Raw genomic sequence first — 10,341 nt, 5'->3', positions numbered from 1 at the left:
AAGAGCAACCAGAAAAATGTTGAAGTAGATTCACCTTGCATTTCCAATAAAAATGCCACGGCAAAATAACCTCAACAAATGGAAGGAAGGCCACTACCACCTTTTCCTTAGCGTTTCCAAAAACTTGAGCAAGATTTTTAATTCAAGAAATTCTTGGATGTCCTGAAACAACTACATACCAACATACCGCTGGTGGAAGCATTGGAACAAATGCCCATCTATGTGAAATTCATGAAAGATATCTTATCAAATAAGAGAAGTTTAGGAGAATTCAAAACTGTTGCTCTCACTGAAGGATGTACAGCAATGCTAAGAAACAAATTGCCACCAAAACTGAAGGATCTAGGGAGTTTTACTATACCTTGCTCTATTGGAAACCATTATGTAGGCAAAGCACTATGTAATTTAGGTACGAGTATAAATCTAATGCTTATGTCTATTTTTAAGAAGCTGGGAATAGGGAAGGCAAGACCAACAACTGTCACTTTGTAATTAGCTGATAGTTCATATGCATATCTAGAAGGTAAAATAGAAGACATGTTGGTAAGAGTTGACAAATTTATTTTTCCAGCAACTTTTATTATTGTGGAATGTGAGGCTGATAAAGAGGTACCAATCATACTTGGGAGAGCTTTTCTAGAAAATGGCAGAACATTAATTAATGTTCAAAAAGGTGAATTAACTATGAGAGTTAATGATCAGCAAATAAGTATTAATGTTTTCGATGCTATGAAGTGTGTAGATACAAATGAAGAATGTCACACTATGGAGATAGTTGACACAATAGTTCAGGAAGAAATGGCAGATTTTTATCACAATAACTATAATGATGATGCAAATTTATTTGAGTTGATTGAAGCAGAAATGATTGAAGAGCTTGGTGAACTGATGGATGTTAAGCAAATCGAGAATGGAGCAAGGAAAAGTTTCGAATTATTAAATTTATTGGACCGTTCTTTTAAACCTCTTCGGCCATCCATAGAAGATCCTCCTATGTTGGAATTGAAGCTTTTGCCAGCACATCTAAAGTATGCTTACCTGGGAGACAACAACACATTGCCAGTAATTATTTCTGTAGCACTGACATTAGATCAAGAAGCTCAATTATTGAAAGTTTTGAAGAAATATAAGAAAGCATTGGGATGGACGATTGTGGATATCAAAGGAATCAGTCCAACAATCTACATGCACAAAATATTACTAGAGGATTGCCATGGCAAATCTATCGAGCAGTAGAGAAGACTCAATCCCATTATGAATGAAGTTGTCAAAAAGAATATTATCAATTGGTTGTATGCAGGAATCATACACCCAATTTCAGATAGTTCTTGGGTGAACCATGTTCAATATGTACTTAAAAAAAGGGGTGTCATCGTGGGAAGCAATGATAATAACAATTTCATTCCTACTCGTACTATCATGAGATGGAGGGTTTTTATGGACTACCAGAAGCTCAAAAAAGAAACAAGAAATGACCATTTTCTTCTACCATTTATCGATCAAATGCTAGATCGATGAGCGGAGAAAGCTTTCTATTGTTTTCTAGATGGTTATTCGGGGTATAACCAGATTGCCATAGCTCCTACTGATCAAGAGAAGACCACATTCACATGTCTTTATCAAACTTTTGTGTTCTAACGAATGTCGTTTGGATTATGCAATGCCCCTGTAACATTTCAGTGTTGCATGGTGGCAATCTTTTCAGACATGGTGGAGAAATTTTTAGAAGTTTTTATGGACGACTTCTTGGTGTTTAGCGATACTTTTGAAGATTGTTTAAAAAAACTGGAATTAGTTCTTTTTCAGTGTGAAGAAACCAACCTTGTTCTCAATTGGAAGAAATGTCATTTCATGGTTTGTGAAGGCATCATTCTGGGACATAAAATTTCACAGCAAGGAATTGTTGTTGACAAAGAAAATTAAAGTTATTGAGAAATTGCCACCACCCTTATAACATCCCTAACCCGTATCCGTCGCCAGAACAGGGTTACGGAGTAATACTGAACAAACAAAACAATAAACCATTCAATTCATACATCATGCAAACATAATCTAATTACATTCAAATACATTCATAACGTCCCTTAATCGAGCCCTCGAGGCCCCAAAAATACTATAGAAACAGTCCGGGACTAAATCGAAAACATTTAGAAAGTTTAGGAAAAAGTTAAAAAATTTGGACTGTAGGGGTCACACGGCCGTGTGACTCACACGGCTGAGACACACGCTCGTGTCTCAAGCCGTGTACAATCAACATAGGGACACACAGTCGTGTCCCAGCCCATGTTCGTGCCCGTGTAACTCTCCGACTTGGGTCACATGGCCAAGCCACACGCTCGTGTGCTAGGCCGTGTAACAATCGAAATAACAACCTTTAAGACCTACAAGGGACACATGGTCGTGCCTTAGCCGTGTGTCACACATGGCTAAGACACACGCCCGTGTATTAGGCCGTGTGGACAAGAAATAGGCCAAAATCCATCCTTTTTGTCACCCAATTTCAACAAGTACTTACAAGCCAAATGAACCTGTGATCAAGGCACCAAAACGTGCCAAAATATGCATAATAAGACTATTTCAATATACCATAAATTCATTCAACCAATATTCCATTTAGGCACCTCAATCATAACCAAGCATTCATACTTACTTTTGCATCAAAATGATCATGTTTCATCCAAACAACCTTAACTAAATTCCATATTAACATATAACCTTATTGACCACATTTCAACCATGTCCACACATACCACTTTGGTCATTTAAACCATGCATCAATTTAGCAAAAATACACCAACCATCAAGACATCAAATGGCAAAAACACACCAACCATATTACCATATTTACAAGCCAAACATAACAACTAGTTCATCAAACACAATTCCACCTATACATGTCATTATAACCTTAATCCATACATCAAAAACTACTGATATAATCACTGGATAGTGTGATAGGTCTCTGATGAGCTGCCAAACCGGTCGAGCTTCCGATAATCTGAAAAGTAAAGGAAAATAACTATGTAAGCAATGATTGCTTAGTAAGCTCATATAAACTTTAAACATAACATGCCATTTAATAATGAACTTTATAGGTAATTATAAACCTAAACCAATTCCACAAAGTTTATCAAACTTTTTTTAACCATCAACTCATAAATGATTAAGTTCATTAATATCACATATATTTTTCATTCCTAACATAATAGGATTTGTAAAACATATTACTCAATCATTAACCTTTTCATAATATTATGAACCACTCCATTTACTTTCTTACCATTCCATTTACTTACTTTCCATTTCATTTACTTAGCATAATCTTAAATAACAACATCAATTCACTAATTAGTATATATTGTTTATGACCTAGGTAAAATCATCCATAGTATCGTAAGTTTCTCACATATAAGTACATCATTCAACTCATCAATCCCTTTTTCATCATATTACATCTCAACTCTAAACTTACTATTTCTTTACCTTTTCTTACCTATTTCATTTGCATAATACAAGACATAAGCATAAACATCACCCACATGATAAACCATTTTATTAGAAAATACATGGTTTGATTCTTACCACCCTTTCATGAACATAAGCATATTTCCATTTGGACACTTAGCATTTCAATGCATGGCTTTAAAAGTAAACATAATAAAATCCAACCAATAGCTTGGTACAAGCTTAAGCATCATCAACAACACATGTTAGTGCATTAATTCAAAATTCACTTGAATTAACATAGTATAAGTCATTAAACATGAATAACCTCACTTGAAATCATCAATTTCATGAACATAGACATACCTTCATTTAACATTTTCTTTTCATTCCTTTTTCATAGGTTTCATGATATAAATCATTTGAATACTCAATTGAATAGAAAATTCATCAAATTCATTAAAAAAATCACCTTCCCAAATTTTTAATTCGAAGAACGACTTACGGATAAGAGTACAACATCAGATCAACCGAACACACCAAATAGAAGCTTATAAAAGCTAATCCAACCGAAACACGCCAGACAGAGAGTATAACACAAGAGTTCGTAACAAATGTTGAACCTCAGTTTACTCGGGTAATATACAGATATCTCCCTCCACTACCATCTCCATTCCAAACCCCTGTAACACACCAAATCACGATTGTACTCTATCCTGCGTTCAATCCAAACCGAGCATCAAATTTAATAATATATCTCAATTTACCATTCCTTACCAACAATTAAAAATAAATATATAAGTTGTTCCATGATAATATACTCAAAAATTCATATTGATATTAAATTCTAAACTGTACGAACTTACCTGGCCAAATTGCAGAAATATCGAAGTATAGGGGCTTTTTGGTAATTTTTTATTTTCCTCAATTTTTCCACTCGGTCTTGATCTAAATTAATAATTTCATTCAATTTATTAATTTAGATAGTAAACCAAATTATTCTATGCAATTTAGTATTTTTACATTTTTACAAAATTACCCCTAACATTTTACTTTTATTCAATTTAGTCCTTAAGCCTAAAACATGCAAATTAACCACTTTTACCCAAATTTCAGCTTAGCCGAATGTTCATAGCTTCCAATACATACCATATTTATAAAAATTCCACATCAAATCCTTGTACTTTTATTATTTTAACAATTTAGTCCCTAATCGATAAATTTATCAAAAATCACTTAACAAAATACCTTTAAATAACAACTAATATCTCAAATTCATCATTTAACATAAAAAAAATCACTAGATTCATCAATGACAACATTCAAAATCTTTAACAGTTTCAAAATCGAAGGTACAGGCTAGCTAGACCTAGTTGTAACGATCTCAAAAACATAAAAATTATTAGAAACAGGGCTAAAATCACATACCAATCTAGAATTTGAACTTGCAGAAACCTCCATGCTCAAAAATGGCTTCTTCTCCCTTTTTAATTCGGTGATGGAGAAATGTAAAAGATGATAAAACATTTTAGCTTTATTTAATTTAGTTATCAAATTACCATTTTACCCTTAGTCAATAATTAAATAAAATACCAAATTCATGCCCATAATTGTCCACTAACTACTTGAATGGTTTAATTACAATTCAAGTCCCTTTAAATTTAATTAATAAGTCATTTAATCACTCAAACCAATTAGTGATCAAATTTTACATCTTTCACGATTTAGTCCTTTTAAATTAATTAACTATCGAAACGTTAAAATTTCTTAACAAATATTTAATACCACCTTAATGACACTCTGTAAATATTTATAAAAATATTTACGGCTCGGTTTATAGAAACGAGGTCTCGATACCTCATTTTCTAAAACCACTTAACTTTAGGGTCTTGCCACTTGAATTTAATTAATCACTCGAATAGCATAAATTATCATATAAAAATCCTTTTAAAATCACATTTGACTCGTAAATATTAAATAATAATATTTACAAACTTACTCATCAAATTTGTGGTCTCGAAACTACTATTTTCGACACCACTAAAAATAAGCAGTTGCAACCCTCCATAATTAAAGGTATTCACAGTTTTCTTGGCCATGTGGGATTCTATAAATGATTCATCAAAGATTTTTTGAAAATATCAAAACCCCTGTGTACATTGTTGGAACACAATAGATCTTTCAATTTTGATGGTCAGTGCTTACAAGCATTTGAGGAGTTGAAAAAATGGCTACTCACAGCACCAATAGTCATAACACCAGATTGGATGTTACCTTTCGAACTTGTGTGTGATACAAGTGATTTTGCCATAAGGGCAGTGCTTGGGCAAAGAAAGAACAAGGTATTTCATGCTATCTACTATGGAAGTCGTACGTTGACTAATTCACAGCTAAATTATACCACCACTGAAAATGAGCTGTTAGCTATGGTATTTGCCTTTGACAAATTCAGGGTTTATTTAGTAGGCACTAAAGTGACGATTTATACGGGCCACTCTGCTATTAAATACTTGGTGACAAATAAAGATGCCAAGCTCAGGTTGATTTGATGGATATTGTTATTACAGGAATTTGATCTAGAAATTAGAGATAGGAAAGGCATAGAAAATCAAGTGACTGATCACTTGTCTCGAATTGAAGCAGGAAATGAAGACGGTCATATTGAGCGCATTCAGGATGATGTTCCAAATTAGCAACTGTTAGTTGCCATGGCATTACAATGGTATGCTGATATTTTAAATTTTTTGGTTAGTAGACTGCTACCACCTGACCTCACAAATCAAATATGGAAAAAGTTTCTCCATGATGGCAAGCAGTATTATTGTGATGAGTCGTTTTTATTCAAACAGTGTGTAGACTAGATAATTCAGAAGTATGTTCCAGATGACGAGATTTAAAGTATTATTGTCATCCAGCACCATCCAGAGGGCACTTTGGAGGCATGAGAACTATAGCTAAAATTCTCTAATCAAGTTTTTATTGGCGAACCATGTTTAAAGATGTTCATGAATTTTTCCAAGCTTGCAATCACTATCAAAGAACTGGAAATCTTTCGAGGAGGTATGAGATGCCCTTGCAAACTATTTTAGAAGTGGAACTATTTGACGTTTAGGGAATTGATTTTATGGGACCAATCCCACCTTCTTAAGGCAATGCATACATACTTTTAGATATTGATTATGTCTCCATATGGGTTGAGGTTGTTACTTTACCAACAAATGATGCCAAATCGGTACTGAAATTTCTCCATAAGAATATTTTTACCAGGTTTGGTACTCATCGTGCTCTAATTAGTGATGAAGGTTCACACTTTGATTGCAAATTAGTTGCTAATACTTTGAACAGGTATGGAGTTAAACATAAAATTGTCACGGCATACCATCCTCAGACAAATGGGCAGGCAGAAGTCTCTAATAGAGAGATTAAACAATTTCTAAAGAAGGTAGTCAATCCCAATTGAAAAGATTGGTCATCCAGATTGGATGAAACTTTATGGGCATATCGCACTACATTCAAGACGCTATTGGGGATGTTGCCCTTCAAGCTTGTTTATGGGAAACCCTGTCATTTGCCCGTTGAACTTGAACATAAGACATATTGGGCAATTAAGAAGTTTAATATGGATTGGAGTGCTGCTGGTACCCACCGCCTATTGGAGTTGAGTGAGATGGAAGAATTTCGAGCACAAGCCTATGAGAATGTCAAGTTGTACAAAGAAAAGATGAAGCAATGGCATGATAACAAAATTTTGCCACGGTAATTTGTACCTAGACAACAAGTCCTGTTATTCAATTCTAGACTTAAATTATTTCCTGGCAAATTGAAATCTCATTGCTCTGGTCCATTCAAGATAGTACATGTTTGTCCTTATGGAGCTGTACAAGTTAAAGGCAACAAGACTGTCTGGTTCCAATTTCAAAGTCAATGGCCAATGATTAAATCACTACTTTAGAGCCCTTATAATTCGTGTTAAAAGTTCCATCAATTTTCGAACCATTTCATATTTCTTTCTTATTCTATTATATTCATTGCTCTTAATTTTGTGTTTTGTTTCTTCAATAAGTTTATTTACTTGTTATTATTTTTTTATAGGCACATTATGGCTTACGATTGTAGACATCAGCCCATTCATTACATTAGTTAATTTTAATTTCTTGATTTTTCTGCTATTTTGTTTTTCTCGCTTAATTTTTCCTTTGTTTGTGGCAGGGTACACTCTTAGGTTAATCTTAGCCAACACGTCATCGCTATATTTTCTCTTACGTTTACCTTAATCATTTTACTTCTTTCTAACTTATTTTTTGTTTCATTTTCTTCAACCTTCTTTGTTTTTACTCCATTCAAACTGTAAAGGTCTCACCTTTTTTATTTTTTCAGTCACTATTGTTGATACAATGGCTCGCCAAGCACCATCCTCTTCCACCCCTATACCTCTACAAACATTTTTTAGCAAAACTACATAAAAGAAGTATACCCAAAACATATCAAAGTGGCCATTTTGTTTGGAAAAAGGTTTCCTTTTTCAATATGCTCCGTTTATGGGTTACTCTGAAGCTATTTCTTCTGTAGTGGAGAAACATGGATGGAAAATCTTTTGTATCCACTTCGATGATGTTCTCACCAAGTTAGTGAAAGATTTTTATGCTTATCTCACCTTTCCGGACGATGCCTTTATATATGTGTGCGGTGTATCGGTGATGTTCAATGAAGACTCCATTAATGCACAATATGGGTTATCTGACGGCCCAGACAAACACACCCAAATTGTCAAGTCTATGACCACTGAAGGACTCTCACAAGTACTAACAGATTTATGTGTCGAGGGGATGAAGTGGACGGTTTCTAGAAATGATTGTTATACCATTGACCGGGTATTGTTAAAGCCTCACTGTAGAGTCTGATATCATTTCCTCAAAACTTGTCTCATCCCTTCTACTCACAACTTAACTGTTTCAAAAGAACGCATGTTATTATTGCACTCGATTATGACGGGTGAAAGATCAATGTTGGAAGCATTATTTTTAGAGAAGTCCACCGCTACTCTCAAAAGAATGCTAGTGCCTTAAATTTTCCATCCTTCATTACAACACTTTGTCAGCGAGCGAAGGCTCCTATTCAAACGAATTAAGATACAATCCCTAACAAATGAGCCATCACAAAGCAACTCGCCCTAAGATTTTCTGAAGAGGAAAAGACAAGGCATCTAGGCTCCACATCTACATCATCACCATTTCTGCCTACTGATACTACTCTATCAACATCTCATAGTAATTTTTTGCAGAAAGTGATTGATGCGCTTGAGATGTTGCAACAACAATTTCGCATACTGGGGAAACACCAACACAGGCTAGCCATTGATTTTGGCTGCACTCAAGAGGAAATGGCTCTCTTTTGAGGGTATATCCGACGAAGAGATTAGGCCATGAAGAAATCTCTTCAGAAGAACTTTACCCAACCCATGCCTCCATTCCTTATTTTTCCTAAGGAATTATTGTTGGAGCTAAAGGAGAATGATAACGATGGAGAAGAAACTATTATGGAGAAGAAGACCACAAAACCAAAAGGAGAAGCAGAGAAAATCGAATATGTCCATGTTGAATCTAAGAAGGAAGATGAGACATGACTCAAGCTACAACACCTACAGACACCACCACTACGCTGACCACTGCACCTATGATAGAATAAGAATGTGCAGTTCATCAATTGATTGATGATCTCACAAAGTCAGACACTGATGACGAAGAAAATGTGCCTATTAACCAGCTAAAACGGAAGTGCTACAAGCAAACTACTAGAAAATCTGTCCAAGATGATACTGGTGAAATAGCAAGGAAGCAGCACTACAAACGAGTTACCAAGAAATCCACCCAACCCAAATAGAGTAACGTCAATTCTTTCCAAGCTTTTGTTTTTCTTTCTTTTATTTTATACTATATGTTTCATGCATTCATATTTAGTTGTCATGGCATTTTTATAGTTGATAGTTGTTTTTGCATTTTGCCATATTTCATTGTTCATGCATTAAGGACAATACATCCCTTAGGTTTGGGGATGTGTTGTGTTGTACATATATTATACTGTAGATAGATGCTTTAACATTCATGCATTTTGTCATTCATTTTGCCATTACATACAAATGCCAAATAACTACTAAACTATGATGAGTATATTGATATCGGTGATGTTCGATGAGGATAATAACTTTTCGACTAATTTAGAAAATTGTGGAAGTTGATGAAGCATGTTTAGCTTAGGATAGTTGTTTGAAAATTGATTCCTAAAACAACTTAAGTATCAATGCAGTTAAGTCTGTAGTAGGATTCTTTTAATGCATTTAGAATTTCTTGATCCTAAATTCAATAATTTGATTATAAATTATAACAAATACATTAGCAATAGTTTTACACTCCAATGTTTGAAACTGTTGAGTAGTTCAGTAATGCTTTGTTTGCTCCATTGTATTATTGATCAGACAAATGAATTCAAAAAAGAGTGGTTATAGAAAAAAAATTAATTTAGGGACACTCCATTGTAGTAATAGGCTAATTAGTTAAGGAGGTAGTTGTTTGCCAAATCAAACCCCAAAATAGATGCAAAAGTTAGCTTTATTGACATAAAATACATATGGATTGCCACGTGGATACCACATAAGCAATTAATTAATTTTTTTTTAAAATTTAAAAATTATAAATATTTTAAAAATTAAAAAGTATAAAATATTTTTAATTTTAAAATTAATTAATTGTTGACATGGCATTCATGTAAATGATATGTTAGAAAAGTTAACAAGCATTAACTTTTTCATGAAATTTGAAATGATTTGATAAACAATGTAAATTAAAGAATTAAAAGAGATAAAATTAAATGAATATTAAAAAATAAAATTGGAGTACAAAA

This window comes from Gossypium raimondii, chromosome 4, assembly GCF_025698545.1.
Source record: "Gossypium raimondii isolate GPD5lz chromosome 4, ASM2569854v1, whole genome shotgun sequence".
NCBI lineage: Eukaryota > Viridiplantae > Streptophyta > Magnoliopsida > Malvales > Malvaceae > Gossypium > Gossypium raimondii.
This window is presented reverse-complemented; position numbering follows the sequence as displayed.